This window comes from Ambystoma mexicanum, chromosome 5q, assembly GCF_040938575.1.
Source record: "Ambystoma mexicanum isolate Mex_15411 chromosome 5q, UKY_AmexF1_1, whole genome shotgun sequence".
Classification (NCBI taxonomy): domain Eukaryota; kingdom Metazoa; phylum Chordata; class Amphibia; order Caudata; family Ambystomatidae; genus Ambystoma; species Ambystoma mexicanum.
The window spans coordinates 1,101,704,136-1,101,723,764 of NC_090933.1; positions in this window are offsets into that span (position 1 = coordinate 1,101,704,136).

Consider the following 19,629-nt stretch of genomic DNA (forward strand, 5'->3'; position numbering starts at 1 on the left):
AAAGGATTGGTGAGAGGATTGAGTCTTGGGGGGACTCCACAGGAGTCCTGCAGTCAGTTAGAATACAACAAGTACATCTGTACAGCCTGGGAGGTAGGAGATAAACCAATTCAGGACAGTAACAGAGACTACCATCCTGTCAGCAAGACGGGAGAGAAGGATGCAGTTGTTGACAGTGTCTATTGCAGCCGAGAGGTTAAGGAGGACGAGGAGGCATGATTTGGAGAGCATCATCCATCACCTGGATAGCGGCTGTCTCAATTCTACACTTTGAGCGGAACCCTAACTGATGGTAATTTTTTAGGCGGTGGAGTTGTTCGATTCTTGCGTGTAGTTGTATAACCCGTCAATTGTTTAATGATGGAGGATGGAATTATATCATCCAAGTAAGAAGTTGGTTTGAGGGAGAAAATAATTTGTATGCAATTCGGGGGAACTAGAGGAGAGAATTTGGTCTAGAGGGCCAGTGTGCATGCCAGGGAGCAGAGATGCTAATGCTGTGAGAGGTTGATTGTATGGTCTCTTGGATTTTGTCTATTTTTTCAATAAAAAATCTGTTGATTCTGTCGCCTGTTTTCTGAGTTGCTGGTACCGCTGGGTCGGGTGAGGGTTTGGTAAAATGCTTTACTACTTTAAAGAGGGCATTGCTCTTTTTAGAGGCTGCTGCATTGGTGGTGGAGTAGTAAGCAGCTTTGGCCTCTGTAAACAGAATCCAATGGCTTGCCTGCAGAGATTTGAGGTTGGTGAGATCTCCCGAGATATGGTTTTTGCGCCACCATTTCTCTAATACTCTCATTGAACGTTTGTTGAAAGCTAGCTCAGGGGTGTACAATGGGGCGGATGATGTGCTCTTAACCCGGCTGGATTTTAGGGGGACATGAGTGTCCACCAGTTTTAAAGCAGAGTTGCTGTATAATTCTAGGAGGCCCGAGGCATTCCCACTGGTGGGGAAGTCTGCAAATGTTGCTTCTAGCTCATTGACCAGATGGTTTTGAATGAGCAGCATTGAGCGAGGGGGTGTATGAGCCTGAACTTTGTCAGCCATTGTCGAATGGTGAGTGATAACGGGATGGTGGCATGGTCAGACCAGTGAAGTGGGATAGGGCCTGCAACGGTGATGCAGGGGGATGATGTTAAGACTAAGTCTAGGGTGTTCCCTTTGTTGTGCATGGGGGAGAGCAAAATTTGCTTAAGGTTCATGGAAGCAGTCAGTGCAAAAAGCATGCTTCAAGTGTGGTTGTCAGCCTGTGACTCTGGTAAGTTAAAATCACAAAGAAAGACATTATTTGAATGTGTTAATTTGGCAGATGAGAGTAAGTTGGAGTTGTCTGCAATGAAAGAGTCACTGGAGTGTGGTGGTCGGTCAATGAGGTGGAAGGTGATGGATTCCTTGTCCGTTAGAGGTACCAGTAGGCAGGTGATTCAAATGAGCTTGTTCTGGGAGAGGGGATGATGGAGCATGGCCAATCGCTCCTGTGGATGATTGCCACACCGCCTCCTTCCTTTCCTGACCAGTCGGCATGTTGGATGCAGCAGCGTTGGGGTTGGAGGACATCAAAAACATGTGGGGAGGATGGGATAAACCATGTTTCAGTGATGAATGGGTTATCAAGGTTGTTGTACCAGCTGAGGTCAGCGATCTCTGTAGCGTGAGCGACTGCTGAGCATGCATTCATCAACATTAGAGGGCATGTGCATGTGGTCTGTGGGTGTTGGATGGGAGCAAGGGCAATATTGATGAGGTTCACTAGGATAGCTTGCCGGGGCTTCCCAGGGCACTTGCCCATTCAAACCCCAGTGAGAGTGTGGATGGGCTGTGGAGGGACAAGACATGTGGGGATGTCTTTTGGTGAGTAGCAGTAGTAGCAATTAGTTTGTAGGTGAAATGCAGGATAGCAGGTCAGGCACAAACAGGTTAGGTCCTTGCCGTCGCACATCCTTAGCTGGGGACGCCAGTGATGAGGACACCTAAGGAGGACTGATTAAATAGGTGGTGGGCGGAGCAACTTAGTGGCAGGGCCTGGTCACACGACCAGCAACCTACTCAATTCTGTCTGCCTGAAGCTGGTCTACAGTCCTTACATAGAGGCTTGGAAGGTGTGAAAACTGGAGGTGGATGGAGCAACTGAGTGGCAGGGCCTGGTTACTCAATGCTGTCTGCCTGGAGCTGGCCTACAATCCTTAAGTAGAGGCTTGGAAGGCGTGAAAACTGGAGGTGTGTGGAGCATCTGAGTGGCAGGGCCTGGTCACGTAACCAGTAGCCTACTCAATGCTGTCTGCTTCGAGCTGGCCTACAGACATATATGATGTCAACTATCCAAAACTATGGTCTAGGATCGATACACACCTGGACCGATAGACAACATTCCACCTCAAATGGTTCAGGAGGAGGGCAGTGATCAAAATGAATATACGTCCAAGAATATTATACCCCTTCAAGTTTATCCCAATTCGTCAACCCCAAAGAAAACCAAAACATGGGAAAATAAGCTACTTAAGTTTATATGGACGGACGAGCACCAAGGGTGAACAGAAACATACCATACACAGCTAGAATCAGAGGGGTATTGGCCTTCCCGAAACTCATACAATACTACTGGGCTGCCCAGACAAGACCAAAAATAGAGTGGGTTCAAACGCACACATACAAACAAGGGTATCTATGGAACAGTCAGTGGCATGTGGGCAGCTGTGGACACAACCCTGTTTCCCCAAGTAATTTAGAGTAACAAGCTTATACTGCAATTCAATTACAAGAGCCACTTTGGAAACATGAGAACATGTTATCAAACTTCCAGGATGAATGATGTTCCCCCTTCTCTATTCCCCTGTGATGCATAACGGGGCGTTCACCCCTGCATGGAGCGAACCAATCTTTGCCAGATGGGCGGAGTCAGCGTCTCAATAAAACAGGTGAAATATTTTACAGTGGCGAGGCTCTTCAAGAAGCTGAAACAAGATTACACATTTTTCAATCGCCAGCTTCTTTCCACGAGGGGCTTGAACTCCAAGATATATGAGGTTATTAATAAGGAAGGGATCCCAATTAGCCATTGTTGCTGCAGAGGATGGATGAAAGATCTAGGGAAAAATATGGGTGAGGAGGATTGAGAGAAGATATTTAAAAACACTCAAAACACATATTACTGCACAGAATTAGCAGAGTCTCAAGTTAAGATGGTATCTTACAGTGGTAAAACCTAGCACCTAAAAGACATCTACAGACCTTTGATGGAGGTGTAGGACCAACAGGGAAACTGCTGCATATTCTCTGGAGCTGTCTCTTTTGTTGGAGATGTGCTCCAAATTAGAAGAAGGGTTGAGTGTGGAGTGCCTGATGGATCCACTCTAAATAATATTGGGGGGAAATGGGTAAGAAGTGCTGGCCACAAGTGGCCGGGCTACGGTATCCTCTCAAATATCGTTAGCAGCTAAACAAACTGAACTGGAAGGACCCAAGCCGGTCCATAAGACTGGGTGTCTCCAAACAGCCCTTTAAGATGAGTAGCATCACCCTCGAGATAGATGGGGATGCAGATTCATACTCTTGCATCAAATAATACTGACAACTCAATAGTTTGGCAAAGGGAGTCCTTTTAATGACAAGTACAAAACACGCGGAGTTCAATGAACATCAACAACCGCTCGATCTTAATTCGCACTTAAACTCTGCTTATTTCAGAAAACCCACAACCTTTATACCAAAAACTCGTCATCATTGACGTGTAATCTTAAAGACCTAACATGCAACTTGATTGGTTATAGGAAGGTAACTTTAACATAGGTACTATATCATTATATGGTAACGGGGAGAGGGGATTGGGTAATAATGTCTGGTGGGGCAACTAAGCCCTTCCTTCAAACTGGCTACTGTAAACTTCACTAAAGGTACGACGTCCCATTGGCTCTACTATCTATAGGACCCTAGATTACATGGTCCACTATGATTGGGTTGGCATGAATCCCACACATTATTTTCCACTTGCGCTTAGCACATGCAGAATAATTGGCCAGGTGCAGCGAGTAAGCCTGTACTCCAGCTATCCTTCAATTTATGGTACACCCATACAATCACCTCTGTGGCAGCATGTCAATTACTGCTTTGTAGTTTGGCTTTGTGTCTGCCTCTTGGTCGGAGAAAGTTTAAGGAGGATGGGTACGACGAGGCTCCATGCGTAGGTGTGAAAGTCTCATCCCTTTCTGCCACCTTGCCTCATGACTAGGACACCGTGAAATCGGCCTCTTCTTCATGCAGTTCTGTGTATTTGATTTAATTCTATCAGTCATATACCATCTGCGCTTATCTCGACCTTAATGAACAGAAGACTCTTGTTATTCTTATTTCTAGTTGTAGGCATCACCAGCCTATTCCAGCCTGATACGACCTGGGCCTCTTTGCAAGGTTACCATCAGCGGGGATTCTCTCTGTCTTTGCTTCTTGATTTGTTGCTGCAGCCTTTCCCTCTTGAAACTTTAGTAACCTCTATTCAATCCTGATCATGTGCATAGTGGATTTTTCACTCATGTATAAAGTGCTTTTGAGGTAGATATATGTATAGTTGGCGCCTGCCGCAATCCACTTTCTACTAAGCATAGCAAGCTCCACGATTTATTTGCTTCTTGTGGTTTCTTGCGTATGTACATGTTTAAACTGACTTAATGTCTTTATCGTGAATCTGGCATAAGTTTCTTCGTCTTAAAATCAACTGTATCACCTTAGGCCCACGATGTCACTTATCCATGGCATTCTGTCCTTTTGTCAACATTCTTAGTTCCTTATATGCTTTATATGTGCATCTGTCCGATTTCTCATGATGTCATCAGTCGTCTTCTTTTAGTATCTTCTTGGTGTCTTCGGGTTTTCCATTCTGACAACCGCTCCTTTGTCGTGTCTGTGGATATGGATTTCTCAGTGGGTACCTTACTGTCCAGGTTTGCTTAGGTGTCGGTACTTCAAAAGGTGCTGTTCTTCTGATAGGCATTGGGCAGAGCCCCACTGCGTCTCTCTGCTGGTTTATCTGTTCTTCATACGTCACATATTTTGGTGTGAACATTCCTGGCACTTCGAAGGGGGTGGCTGGAGTGTGGACGATGTCTGGCACTTCCTCTTCACTAACTATACTAGCAAAATGGAGACAGGCGACACCACCTTCAGTTGATGCCTGGCTAAACCAGGTATGGCACATATTGATGAAGGAGAGGCTAATGGCAGAAATCATAGGGATGGGGAACACCTTTAGATATATATGCAGTTTCTTCCTGTACTGTATGAAAAAAAACACTAATGGTCTATCTTGTCCAAATAAACTGAGAGCATTACAATTAATTGACAAGCCATGATGCCTATAATTGTGTTGTCCCAGTATTTATATTTGTATTTATTTGTCATTTATATAGCACCTTACGCCAAGGTGCTGTACAAAAGCCAATTCACAGTACAATAGTGAGGTATTTATTATATAGAATCAATCTATATAAATAAAAATGTAAAGGTTTGTTTGTTCGAAATCTGAAATCTCTAAAAGTTCTTCACTGATTGCTTTGAAATGTTGACACAACGTTGCATTGGAATAGGCGCATGTTTTTCTATACCTACAATACATAGATGTCACACCTGTGACAGGTAAAAACATGTTTTTGGGGAAAAACAGTGCCATCTGTTGGACGTAAAAGCAACACACGCTATACTAAATATTTTACGTTTTTTGGGAAAAACAGCGCCATATGTTGGATGTAAAAGCAACACACGCTATACTAAATATTTTATGATTCCATTTCAATGTTTCCGATTTAGAATAGCTCAAATGCAGCCAGACTTGAGGATGCACCGTTGCGAGCATGCAGATTGCGCGCATCTACTTTAAGAATGTATGAATTTGGCTGATGGGTGCAGCAACTGCCAAGAGCTATAATGCTCATGGCAGAGGGCTGAGGAACACTAACTGAGCTAAGTATCATTCAATGCTGTGTGTATCCTCCAGCAGGCAAGGTCGCACAATGCAAACTCTGACCCATGAAGAGGGATAAGCGGGGGCACAAAACTCGGACTACAAGCAAGTAGGGAATGGAACTGCACTCTCTGCCTCCGCCACTGGCTACAAAGTGTAGCTGGGCCCCCGTACCACGACGGGGGTAAGTATGGTGCACCCCAGACTGGCATGTCTGGATTATACATTATAGAGCCTTAAGGGTGGCATATCAGTCGAGCCCATGTTTGCTGTGTGACCAGGACAGGGTCCATTTGATTGTCACTCCTTGATGTCCCCTCAGCCAGCCCATCTAGCTGGACGGCAAGGTCTTCTCCATGTGTTTCCAGTGCCACATGTAGTTACTTTGTTGCCTATGTTGTTCGACTTGGTGGCAGGTTTGGTAAAACTGTCCATCGCCCTGCTTTTTTTGGAGGCCGCCCCCTTAGGCATTATATAGTGAGGAGTCTGGTGCTTGCACTGTATACCGTTTTGGTGGTTCTGCAACCCAGATCAGTTCTGGAGATATGCCTTAGATTCAGTTGGATTGTGGTCACACCAATCGTGATTAGAGGGTTAGACTGGTATATCTGGCATGGTGGTGCGTGTGTTCTCCACCCCTTCGCACTCTGCATGCAGGTACGCTGGTTTGTGCAGGTCAATCTGTGAACCAACCTTAAAGTATATCTAGAATGCATGTTATGGTAGTCCAAAACCGCCCTGCCGGTACCTTCCTAGGGCCTGATCTCTGGTGGCTGGTGTCAAGCTTGGTATGTCAAGTGTGAGCCAAGTATTTGTCGTTTGCCTCTTTTCTCTTGGTAGTTCCACTGAACCATCAGTATTGCTGCATGAAGTGCATTGTGTTATGTATTGTGGGTCAATCCCTTGACCCCCTTCCAGACCACAGAGCTGGGAATGGCCGCCTCAGTCCCAGTGTCTCCCCAGGTGTCTTGTCCTCAAAGTGTAACTAAAAGCGCTGTGGCGCAGTTGCTGTGTCAACCTAGACCTAGTCACGTCCGTCTGCACCCGGGTGTCTATTGCTTCCAGTAGTTAGTTCTGGATCACTAATGCTGCTTCTGTGTGTCCTATGGTGCGGGAGAAAATCCTGCAATGCAATCTCTGTGGAGAGAGGTAGTGCCATTGTTACACCGGGTGCGGTCCACCAGGGTTGAGATGTTTGGGTATGCGCTAATAGGAGCCCGTGACGTGCTTCCCGGTCTTCAAGGGACCCCCTACGGTCAGCCAACACTATAGGCTGTTCACTTCCTTCTTAGGAACTTTGTTCCTGTTGCCTGGTTGCATAGCGTAATGTGCGGGAGCTCTTGCCCATGTCAGGCTCCCTGTGCAAGTATGGATCTTACTGGTGGCACTGTTATTCAATGCTGGGGGAGCATACATGGGCTGGGAACAGAATGTGGGAGTTCGCCGCTCGGGATTCTTGGGAGCAGTGACAACTCAAACATGGAGCGTTCTGTCCTCCTACTTCCCTTTACCGTGCCTTCTGCATGTCTCTGTTGTGGCATGTGCATGGGGGGCCAGAAAGAATTGAATCCCTCTCCAGCTGCGATGCGATGCAAAGACATATCGTCATGGGCCGCCTCCGTCTCTTGCCACGTTCCGCTCAAACCCAGGTGTAGGAAGGACCATGGAGCCCTTTCAGGCATTTCCCCGATGCCGGCCTCACGTTCACAACATCCAGGGCCAGTGTTTCTGCAACGCGAGCGGGATAGGAGCACCATCCTCCACCCCTGCCATCCATCCGGGGTTGCCTGTTGAGCCATCGCCCCCCGGAGCGGGTCAGATGATCAGTCTGGGTTGATTAGCCAATATTCAGCCGCCAGGCCCACATTTGCTGTGTGCATCTGCATTGCTCCCAGCCAGAGGTGCCTTCAGAGCACTGCGTTCCTCGCCCACGAGGCCGCCTCAGGCCGAATTCATCAAGGAGCAATATCTCGGGTTCCACCGGCCCAATTTGAAACTGACCCTGAGAAAAGGGCAGAGTAAAAAGGTGAACGTTTAACTTTGGTGCTTAATACAGTGAATTACCCAGACCAGGAAGAACTGGGGCAAATAACATAGGGGTGTGAGTTGAAAGCTGCAAAGTCGAAGTGGTCCTGTGGAGATCTGTAGAAAAAAAGACGCGCACATTTGAAAGTCTTAGACATCAGGAAATGTTCCGAGTCCAACTGAAGGAGAGTGAAGGTGTAATAAGTTAGAACAAGGGAACCCCTAAAGGAGGTGACTCAAGCTTGGGGATGTCAGGTTTTAGAACTTCCTCCCCCTCCTCCTCACCTGGCTCCTCAGAGGTATACTCTATTGGGATGGTCTCGGTCTTCTTTCCTTCCTTCCGTGAAGTGGGAGTCTCTTTATTGGGTGTCCTGATCTTCTTTTCGTGCAAGTAGGGTCTGGCCCCTCCGGAGGCCACCTTGGCAGAGAAGGAACCCTAACCGCGGGGAACCCCGGGGGATCAGCCCTAATCAGGGAAAAAGCACAAAGGCGGAAAAAACCCTGTAAGTTCGGATGGGTTCAATTGGCTGTGATTCTCTTCCTTGATGACCGGAAGGCAGCCGGTGTAGGTAGAATTCAAGGGAATGCTCGTTTGTGGCAATATCAATCCTTAGAGTTAGGGCAGGAGTTTGATGAATAGCTGGAAAAGGAGGGTCCACAAAAATAGAAAGGAGCCGAAGAAAAATCCGATAGTGAAGGTGACAAGGATGTGGTATAGAGAGAGACAGTCAGAGCTTGAAGTTTGTACAGAACAAGAAGCAATAAGTTAAGCCGACAGGAAGATGCTTACGGAGCGAAAGACCGCTCAGTAAACGAAATTGAGGAGCCGGGACCGGCTGCAGAAAATGGCAAGGGTGTTGAAAAAGCAACCCTAGCAAAGTATAAGGCAAGAAGACAGAAAACCAGGAAGAGTGTCCAAACAAGCGTAGGAATGGAACCAGACAGAAAAGGAGGATGCGAGGAAGTAGAAAAGTAGGACGTAAGAAACAATAACAATGCAAGAAAGTCAGAAGGCGGCAAGGATAGTAACAAATGAGGACTAGGGAGAAGCAGGCAAAGGGGGCTACAAAAGGCAGAAGGGAAGTAGACGTTCCGACGAGAAGGAACAGGAGGGCTGAAAAGACAAAAGAAGGGAAGAGGCAAGAGAAATTCACAGACGAAATTTCCTCACGAACCGTAGCGTTGGTAAACAGATACAACGCGTAGGTCGGTGGGAGGAGTCAGCATATAAGGACTCGTCTGCCATCTTGGATGAGGACTGAAACGCACGTACGGCGATCAATGCCTTCAGCGTTTCCAGACCCTCCAACCCGAGTTCCTGACAGTATGCCCCCTTCTTCTCGGAGATCCCCCGGGTTTACCCGGATGAAGTCGGTGGAATCGTTGTACTAACTGTGGGGCATGGACATGGCTAACTGGTTCCCAAGTCCGCTCTTCAACTGGATAATCCTTCCAGTGGACCAGACAGTACAGTCGTCCTTTGTGGTATCTGGAATCCACTAGATGGGATACTTCATATTCGTCGGGAACAGGAGACACTTGAGTACGCCCTCTGAATACGGGTCTCTTGAAAGGGTCCTCCTTATGTTCTTTCAGAAGGGAGACGTGGAAGACTGGGTGCACCCTTTTGAGATATTCCGGTAGCCTGAGTTTGAATGCCATAGTGTTTATCTGTTGTAAAATTGGAAATGGCACAAGGAAGCGCGAGGAGAATTTGCCCTTATGAACCCATCTCGGTAGGAACCTGGTGGATAACCAGACCAACTGCCCTATCTTCCATGCAGGATTGCCACTCCGTCCCTTGTCTGCTCATTTCTTTTGCGAATGTTGACTTGCTTGATGAGCTTCTTTGGCCAATCTGTGTACTTCCAGTAGGTCCTGTAGAACTCCATCAAGAGCTGGGATCTTGGTAGAAGGAGGACTGAGCCAGGGTAAGTGTTGGGGATGGTACTCATATGTACAATAGAAGGGACTCATCTGGATCGAGGTATGCAGGGCATTATTATAGGCAAATTCTGCCTGAGGGAGAAAACGATACCATTCTTCTTGTTGAGGACTGCAGAAGCATCAGAGATATTGTTCTAGGCTGGCGTTTAACCTTTCTGTTTGTCCATTGCTCTGCGGGTGATACCCTGAAGAGAGAGCCTTGTGAATACCCAGAATTTGGCAGAGAGAGGTCCAAAATTTGGATGTAAATTGGGGGCCTCTGTCCGACATGATAGTTCTGGGTAAACCATGTAGACGGACAATGTCCTGGAGAAAGGTTGCTGCCATCTCGGAGGCAGACGGTATCTGTTTGAAGGCAGAAAAATGGGCAAATTTGCTGCATGAGTCTATGGTCACCATGATGACTGTCATGCCATAGGATGAAGGGAGGTCTACAATAAAATCAGTGGATATGTGCTCCCAAGGGCGGTTCGGTAAGGAATGCTGCTGCAACAATCCTAGGGGTCTTCCAGTTCGGTATTTGTTAGAGGCACAGACTGAACAAGTAGAAACGTACTGGTTTACATCCCTTATTAAGGTTGGCCAGTAAAACCTCTCCGTAGGAGGTCATATGTCTTCCTAATACCCGAGTGTCCTGTTAAAGGCGTATCATGACACCAAGACAATATCTGCACCTGTAGCTTCTTGGTCGGAATATAGAGTGCACCTTCATAGTAGTACAATCCATCCTTGTCTTGGCTCACTTTAGATGGAAACTCCGTGCACATCTGATACTGTGGTACCAGATCTTGTAGAAAGGAAACCGTAGATGCCAACACAGTAAGGTTTGGGAAAATAAGCTCATGTCCCTTGTAGGAACCAGATTCTTCTCCCAGGCTTCTTGACAAGGCATCAGCCTTCTTATTCTCTGTTCCTGGTATGTATGTAATAACGAAATCATACTGTAAAAAGAAATATGCCCATCTGGCATGTCTGGCGTTAGAACATTCCATCTGCTGCAATGGAAGGTTGCGATGATCCGTTCAAATGGTAAATTGATGGTTGGCTCCCTGTAGTAGATGTCTCCACTCTTGACAGGCCAATTTAATCGCCAAAAGCTCCTTCCCGATAACAGAATAGTTGCGTTCGCTACAGGTAAGTGTCTTAGAGTAATATGCTACAGGGTGTTCATATCCATCTTCCTGCTCTTGAAGTAGGACTGCCCCTACTGCTCCTGAAGAGGCGTCTGTCTCCAGAATGTACGGTCTGGTCTGATCTGGTTGGACTAGGATTGGTGCGTTCGAAAAGCATTTCTTTAAAAATTGGAACACCCTTTGGGGTTCATCGCCAAAGATGAACTTAACACCCTTCTTCAATAAAGAGGTCAGAGGTAACACCTTGTTGGAGAAGTTGGGGATGAACCTCCGATAAAAATTGGCCAATCCTAAGAAGCTCTGCAGCTCCTTGATGTTAACTGGATTCTTCCACTCAGTAATGGCCCTTACCTTGTTAGCATCCATTTCGATACCTTCCTTGGACAAAATGAATCCCAAGTAGGACACGGACGTAGATTCAAAAATGCATTTCTGCGGTTTAACCAGCAACTGATGGGATTGAAGACGTCGTAGGACCTGTTTGACCAGTGATCTGTGATCTGAAAGCGTCTTGGAGAAGATAAGAGTATCATCTAGATACACTACCACAGATACAAATAGCATATCTGAAAAAACCTTGTCCATGTACCTTTGGAAAACTGCTGGAGCATTTACTAGGCCAAACGGCATCACTCTATACTCGAAGAGTCCGAAAGGGGTACGGAACGCTGTCTTCCATTCGTCACCCTGTCTTGTTCTCAGAAGGTGATAAGCTCCTCTTAAGTCAAGCTTTGTAAAGTATTCCGCTCCTTGAACCGCCTCCAGGATATCTTGAATCAAGGGCATGGGGTATCTATCCCGGATGGTGACCTTGTTCAAACCCCTGTAATCAATGCAAGGGCGTAGTTCTGCCGAGTCTTTCTTAGGAATGAAGAACAATGAAGCTCCACAAGCAGACTTGGACTCTTGGATGAGTCCGTTCTGTATGTTTGCATCGAGGTAATCCCTTAATGCCTTCCTCTCTGGTAACGACAGTGGATACATCCTCCCAAAGGGAACCACTGCATCTGGTGTTAGGTCAATGCAGCAGTCCTCCGCTCTATGTGGTGGGAGTTGTCGGGGTATGGTATCCAGGAATACCTCAGAGAATTCCTGATAGTGGAGAGGAACAGAGGCGACTGTGATCCGTGCTGAGATTCTGCTTATGGAAGACTCGGGGTTCTTTGAGACCAAAGGTAATTCAAAACAGTGTGATTTACAGAACTTGGAATCGAAGTGTACCTTGTTGGCGGTCCAATCAATGTGAGGGTTGTGCCTCCTTAACCATGGAATACCGATAACCAGAGGAAAATGGGCTGCTCGGATCTGATCGAAGACCAGAAACTCCTTGTGGTGGCTTAATCTCATTCTCAAGGGGATTGTCTCCTTGGTTATCGGCCCAGACGACAAGGGTCTACCATCAACCCCTTCCACTGGGATAGGTGTGGCCTTGGTTCTAGTGGAGACAAGATGTTCCGCAGCCCACTTGGAGTTCCCTGCTGCTCCACAGTCAAGCATAGCTAATACTTCAGTGGGACCGGCCTCTGTCAGCAAAAGGTGGACTCGGAACACCATCAAACTGTTATCCTCAGGAGTGTTTACTGCTCTTGTATGGTTGCAAGGGTGTTTGAGACTTCCCCCGAAACTTCCCTTGCTATAGATCGGGGGTTGAAGTTTCCCTGTCTTCTTGGAGGTACTTCAGGACAATCTCTTAATAAGTGCTTTGAAGAGCCGCAATACATACACAACCCAGAGTCTCTTCTTCTCTTTCTCTCTTCCTGTGTTAAAGGTCCTCGGGTCGTTCCAATCTGCATAGGTTCATCTGGGGGGTGAGAAGACCTGGTGGGAGGATTAGATGACGGTAGAGGGGTTGGTCGAGAAGTGCCTCGGCTTCTTCTTTTTCAGATCGTCTTTCCTTCAAACGAAACTCTATCTGAAGAGACAATGTCACTAGGTCCTGAAAAGACGCAGGTCGGGCTACTCGAGCTAGCTCATCTTTGATCTCTTCATGAAGGCCGCGTCGGTAAATGGTTTGCTGGGCGGAATCTGGCCAATCGCCTTGGCTGCCAGTCTCTGGAAACGGGAGAGATAGGTCTGGACATCAGTGTTTCCTTGTTCGACATCTAAGATTGCTTCTAAAGAAGAGTAAAATACCTCAGGTCTGTCGAATCGTTCCTTAAACACCTCTGTAAAACGATTGTAGTCATCCAATATTGGTTCATTTCTGGTGACAAATGGTGTAGCCCATGAAAGTGCATTTTCCATTAGATTAGCTATGATAAACCCAACCTTTGATCGAGCAGTCTCGTAGGCGTGGCTACGAAAGGCAAAATATACCTTGCACGCATCGAGGAATTCCTTCATTCCTCCGGGGTGACCATCATACTTGCCAAAGGATAAAGGCATCATAGGCAAGTCTCCGTGGTCGTCACGATGCATTACAACCTGTTGTCGGAGGGCGATATTTTCAGTTCTCAGGGCCTGGACCTCCATAGTTAGATTCTGCATGGCTGCCACCAGTTCTTGATACTGTTCCAATGACGCCATGGTGGGTTCTGGGCGTTGTATGCTGTCAGTTTTTAGAACTTCCTCCCCCTCCTCCTCACCTGGCTCCTCAGAGGTATACTCTATTGGGATGGTCTCGGTCTTCTTTCGTTCCTTCCGTGAAGTGGGAGTCTCTTTCTTGGGTGTCCTGATCTTCTTTTCGTGCAAGTAGGGTCTGGCCCCTCTGGAGGCCACCTTGGCAGAGAAGGAACCCTAACCGCAGGGAACCCCGGGGGGCCAGCCCTAATTAGGGAAAAAACACAAAGGCGGAAAAAACCCTGTAAGTTCGGATGGGTTCAATTGGCTGTGATTCTCTTCCTTGATGACCGGAAGGCAGCCGGTGTAGGTAGAATTCAAGGGAATGCTTGTTTGTGGCAATATCAATCCTTAGAGTTAGGGCAGGAGTTTGATGAATAGCTGGAAAAGGAGGGTCCACAAAAATAGAAAGGAGCCGAAGAAAAATCCGATAGTGAAGGTGACAAGGATGTGGTATAGAGAGAGACAGTCAGAGCTTGAAGTAAGTACAGAACAAGAAGCAATAAGGTAAACCGACAGGAAGATGCTTACGGAGCAGAAGACCGCTCAGTAAACGAAATTGAGGAGCCGGGACCGGCTGCAGAAAATAGCAAGGGTGTTGAAAAAGCAACCCTAACGAAGTATAAGGCAAGAAGACAGAAAACCAGGAAGAGTGTCCAAACAAACGTAGGAATGGAACCTGACAGAAAAGGAGGATGCGAGGAAGTAGAAAAGTATGACGTAAGAAACAATAACAATGCAGGAAAGTCAGAAGGCGGCAAGGATAGTAACAAATGAGGACTAGGGAGAAGCAGGCAAAGGGGGCTACAAAAGGCAGAAGGGAAGTAGACGTTCCGACGAGAAGGAACAGGAGGGCTGAAAAGGCAAAAGAAGGGAAGAGGCAAGAGAAATTCACGGACAAAGTTTCCTCACGAACCGTAGCGTTGGTAAACAGATACAAAGCGTAGGTCGGTGGGAGGAGTCAGCATATAAGGACTCGTCTGCCATCTTGGGTGAGAACTGAAATGCGTGTACGGCGATCAATGCCTGCAACGTTTCCAGACCCTCCAATCCGAGTTCCTGACAGGGGAAGGGAACCCCTGCAAGTGGGTTGTTTTGCTTTGAGACGTCTGGACCGACTGAGGGAGACCGATGTGAATTTTTGCTGTGAAAGGTCTGAGCCCGACAGAGGGGGACCGATGTGAACTTTTTGGTGAACTGTGTTTTGGAAATTGGAAAGTAAGACTTTAACGTGGAAGGCCAGGAATGCCTCAATCAACGTCTTGAACTGCCTTTGTGTGAAGAGCCTGAGCCAGAGTGTTTCATCTTGCCTACAGGGACCTTCTTACTCTGTGCTATCCAACATGGGGAGGGGAGCTGACTCACCCACATTTATTCTTTACATTTGAACACTGACTTTCCTTTGCATACATATTCTTTTTTTCACACGTTTTATACAAGATAACGGGCAGGCATTAGGTTTTTTGTTAGTATAGGTCATTTTGATTTGACAGACTCAACTAGGACTGTTTTATTTATTATTTGATGGTCGAGACTACTCCCATCTCAGCTATAGGGCAAGGTAGGAGTTTCTCCAACCCCATTGAAACTTCAATAAATGTTTTATAAATTGTACCTTTTTTTGACAGTGTTATACCTGTGATACCATGCCTCCCTTACAATAGTAGATGAAAAAGAAAGAAAGAGTTGGTGTTGTCCGCATAGAGGTGATGAAACAACCCAAAAGGAGAGACTTATGCCAGCACCATTCGCATCGAGCAAAGTGGAGAAGTGTTCCAAGGCTGAGAAGGCTTACGAGAGGGAGAAAATATAGAAAGAGGATATAAGGTATAAAGCTAACCATTACCTGCCCTGATTTATGCTGTTTGTGCAATGCCGGGGGTAAGGTGAAGTAGGGATGTTTGTTAAAATGTCTAAGTGTAACCATTTTGTAAAGTAATGATTTTACTCAGTCTGCTACTTGAACAATACAATAAAATGTGCTATACAAAAAATGCAACATGATAGCTGTTAAGAGAAAATAGACTGATCCTAAGAAAAATGGCCAACCAACACAGCACAGTGTTGGCCATATTTCTTGATACAGGCAACAACTAGACATATACTACGAGAAAAGGTCTGACCAAGACTGCACAGTGATGGCCTATTGTAAGTATAGAACTAAAACAAGAGATGTTGTCTCTATAGGTGATATAACAGCAAAAAGCTGTGTTTGAGTTACTATAATGACAGATCTTTTGTTTATATCCTCGAGGGGTACTTTGCAACAAGAACGGGCCGCCAAGGTAAAGCACATGGAAAAGAGGAGATCTGTGCTCAGTTCCTCTTATTCCTTCAGCTCCCCTCCTTTCCACTCTGGAGACCTATCAAGAAACATAAAGCCAGCACCTCTGATAAACTAAAACTCCTCATCAGGTACACTATGAAGAAGGGGAAAGACGCTAGTGGCTGGGTCAAAAAGAGGGGTCATAGACCAAGGCATTCCCACATTTCCCTCTCATCTTCTTCTCCTGAAATGGAATCCTCTTCTTCAACTTACTCACCCCCTTCAGATATCGACATAGGGGTAAATATCTGGACCACTGTGCAGTAGGCCAAGTTCTGGACTATGTGGCCCAACTCATGGAGTTTTCTGATGAGGAACAATCAAACTCCATTGCCAAGCTTACTGTTCGCCAGTTAAAAAAAACTGTAAAGAAGAGCTTACCTCTCATACCTGGCATTCATGAAAAGATATAGAAAGAGTCTGAGAGAATCACGATTCCTAGGTTCATGGGGAAACGGTAGTCTTTGCATGGAAAATAACGGTCTATGCCAGTTTAGCTTGAGGTAGACTCTCTCCTGTTGAGCCTCACGGGAAATAACTCAATGGTCTCTGAGGAGCTGGCCATGCACAAACGAGTAGACAAGCTCAAATGTGTTATCAAAAATACCTATGCACTTGTGTACCAGCGCGATATAGATAAAATATCAATATCAATATCAATGCAGGGGCCTACCTATGTCCTCCACATATGCTTCCTTTATGGCTAAGGTATTCATGTATGGTTTCTGGTCATCTTTGCCTGAAAAGAGAGGGAAGGGGACTGCACACACCTTTCTGCAACCAATCACAGGGAAGCAGAATTTCTCTATAACCTGGAATTTTATGAAGTTAGGGAGGTCGCTCTCAGCATGGGTACTATAGTGCTCAGCAGGAGCCAAGTCCTCATCACGGACTGGCAGACCGAGTCAGCTCAAAAGTCAGTTGCCATATACTTACCATTCCAGCGAGAAAAATCTTTTCGTGAACAGATTAATATATTCATTAAGTTCATTGGTTTGACAAATTGACTTCTGCCCTGTACATGGATGAGTAGAGGCTAAAACGCCCAATTAGCCCTCACACGTCTACAAACCAAGAGCCAAAACTGTCATAAAGGTAAAACAGGCACGTTGAGAGATATACCTCCTTCATATTTTGTGGTGACATGGGGCAAGGGATGGCTTTTCTCATGCTCCCAAACATGAGGGAGGCTGGCATAACCCTGTAGGGGTCCTCCAACACGTACTGCTGTGGGTGGCAGAGAGGCAGGTCCTATTCAAGCAGCAGATCACCCGCAGTAGTCCCTGAGGATTGTTAAGGGAAAGAGCTTGCCTTTGGAACACTTGCCTTCACCTTGTCAGTTGTCTTGACCCACGTTTGAACTATTATGCTACAACATTTGGTGCTGTGGGCTTAGAAAATCCAAGATGGCTGAAAAGCCCACATTTGCGCCAGAATCCAGGAAAGCAGCGCAGTTTTTGTGCACACCAAAATGGTTGCCTGACCTGCCACCCACTAGTGCGAGCGTGATGGGCCAGAAGCGCCATGAGTGAAACGTGGTGCCAAAGTAAAAACAGCAGTGCCTGTTAGCTCAAAAAGCTCTTTGAAATCACATTTGTTTCTCTGAAATGCAAGCTCAAAATGCCTATTTCAAACATTGCAAGATATTCAAAAATCTTACTGAACACCAGCAGACGTCTGGTAGAATGAAGTCTTGGGTGCACACCAAATCTGGAAAGACGAAGAGCCTAAAATAATGTTCATAACAAAACTGGCTGAGCTGTGGATGTCAGCAGCTTAAGTGAAATTGGACTTAAAGCCACTAAAATCGAAATGTTTAAAATAAATGAGTGATTTACTTTGGAGTGTCACATAGGTTGCAACTGTTTAAATGTCATAGTTTTGAACTTAGAATCAGCGTTCTAGCTGCATGTGTCAAAATTGTAAGTTTTATTTGAATGAAGAAAAACGGGAACAAAAGTGACATTTGGCTGAAGCCTGGCTTAAAGCGATTGAATTCTGCCTGGCAACTACCCCCAACAGGAGTTGAAACTTGCCCAGCAACTGTATTCACAGGCCTGGCCTCCCTTCTGCTTCCCCACCAAAAGGAGATCACACCTCTCTGATTGAATCAGGGGACGGGTGCCTGGGACTGCAGGAAAACAGAATAATGAACTTCCCTTTGCTCCAAGCTATTTCTAAATCAGGGGGTCGTAAATGGCTTCCTCTTGGAAGGAAATGGGAGGGGCACTGCCTCTGTGAGCCAGCTGAGCTCGGAGGAAGTGGAAAAACCAGAAATTCCCCCATGTGCTTTGGGAAACCACACCCCTCTAGGCCAGAGCATAATTTTAGAAAGATGGATAATTCATAGTACATAATTGTCAAAATTATATCAATAATATCATGGTTCCTGTGATTTTTCTGTGCACATTTTAAGAGGTGTTAGGACTCTATGGTAGTAGCGGAAAATAGGGTATTACTCCAAATGTATGTATGTTAAAAATCTGACATATTCCTTGCGCACATTTGTGTAAATTCTGGAAAGGTTTAGAGGTTGTGTTCTGGATGAAAAGGGCAGAATTCTGTCAGAAGTGGACAAGACATCTTACAAAGACAGGGATCGGATGGTTTAGTGCTACAGAAAATATGTTAACTGGACATATAATATTAGAAAAATTGTACATAGATAAATATGCATTTAAGTCAAAAATAGATTTGGGTGCAAAGTGACAAGGGGAGTGTTCTTTCTGTATGCCATAAAAAGGATGCCGGATGACTCACAATTCAGTTCCGCAGTCAGGCGACAGAGAATCCTATAGCCTATCAGGATCCTCAGAGGGTTGGGCATAGAAAGTCAGCCTTCACACCCACTTTCAAAAGACATAAAAAGACCCACTGAAACCCAGGTAGGGACTGCTCTTACCACTTTCTTCCGAAGCACTTCGACGGACGACTTCAAATTCAGGCAATATCCAGAGACCAGAATTTAGGAAACCAGACTCCAGACTTCAAATCCAGACAGATCTGAAGATCCAGAACTTAGACTCCAGAACTTAAATCAGAGGGGCCAATCCACAAGCTGAATCCTTTTCAGCAGGCCTCGAAATCTTTTGCAACCTGATATTCAACAGCCGGGCGAGCTGTTTAATTCTGGCTAGAACCCTGTGACAGAACCCAGAAAGCAGAGCTGTATCCAGACCACCGTGCAGTGCTGAAAGAAGACCAGACCCAGACCAGACCGCTGTGCAGTGCCAGAACTTTTGCCAGAACCAGAGATCCAGACCAGCAGAGCAGAGAGAACCACAGCTAAACCTGTGGACCAGACTTGTGACGAGGCCCATTCCTTCAAAAATTAGGAGTGAGTATCCAGCCAAAGCTGTGAAAACCAATCTCGTAGTTTAAAATAATCTAATTCACACCATTTCCACCTATTTAGAACTGCATAGAAATTGTGTGTCCATTCTGTGATTTCAAACCTGTGAAAGCGTCATTTGCCATTTGAATCTTACTTTATTTCTGAAAATCTACCTCCACAAAATCGTCCATATCTTTTGAACCACGTGTGCTAGGAACGAGATTTAACTTTAATTTTAAAGCTAAGATCCTCAGCTTTCCAACACGACTTTCTAATTAAAGTTCTTCCATAATCGCGCTTTACGCACTCGGAAAAAGTGCAGCGAATTGAAAACTAGCTCAATGTCACCACACGTTA